The sequence below is a fragment of the Myotis davidii genome, unplaced genomic scaffold, assembly GCF_000327345.1.
Source record: "Myotis davidii unplaced genomic scaffold, ASM32734v1 scaffold391, whole genome shotgun sequence".
In the NCBI taxonomy this organism is placed as follows: domain Eukaryota; kingdom Metazoa; phylum Chordata; class Mammalia; order Chiroptera; family Vespertilionidae; genus Myotis; species Myotis davidii.
In genome coordinates, this window is record NW_006284336.1 from 2,920,615 (window position 1) to 2,920,907 (window position 293).

The following is a 293-nucleotide window of genomic DNA, read 5'->3' on the forward strand; positions in this document are numbered from 1 at the left end:
GCCACTGACTCAGGCACGCAGGTGTGCACTGCACAACTTCAGGGCCCCGTTACATAGATGTCGGTGGAAGTGGAGTCCCTCGACGTTGCGCTGTGCACAGCCCGCACAGCCTTACAAAGCAGCCGTGCCTCCCGCTATGTTACCTGGATATGAGTACAGATTGTTGGACTCTAATAATCTAGAGCAGTGATGGCGAACCTTTTGAGCTCGGCGTGTCAGCATTTTGAAAAACCCTACCTTAACTCTGGTGCCGTGTCACATATGAAATTTTTTGATATTTGAAACCATAGTTA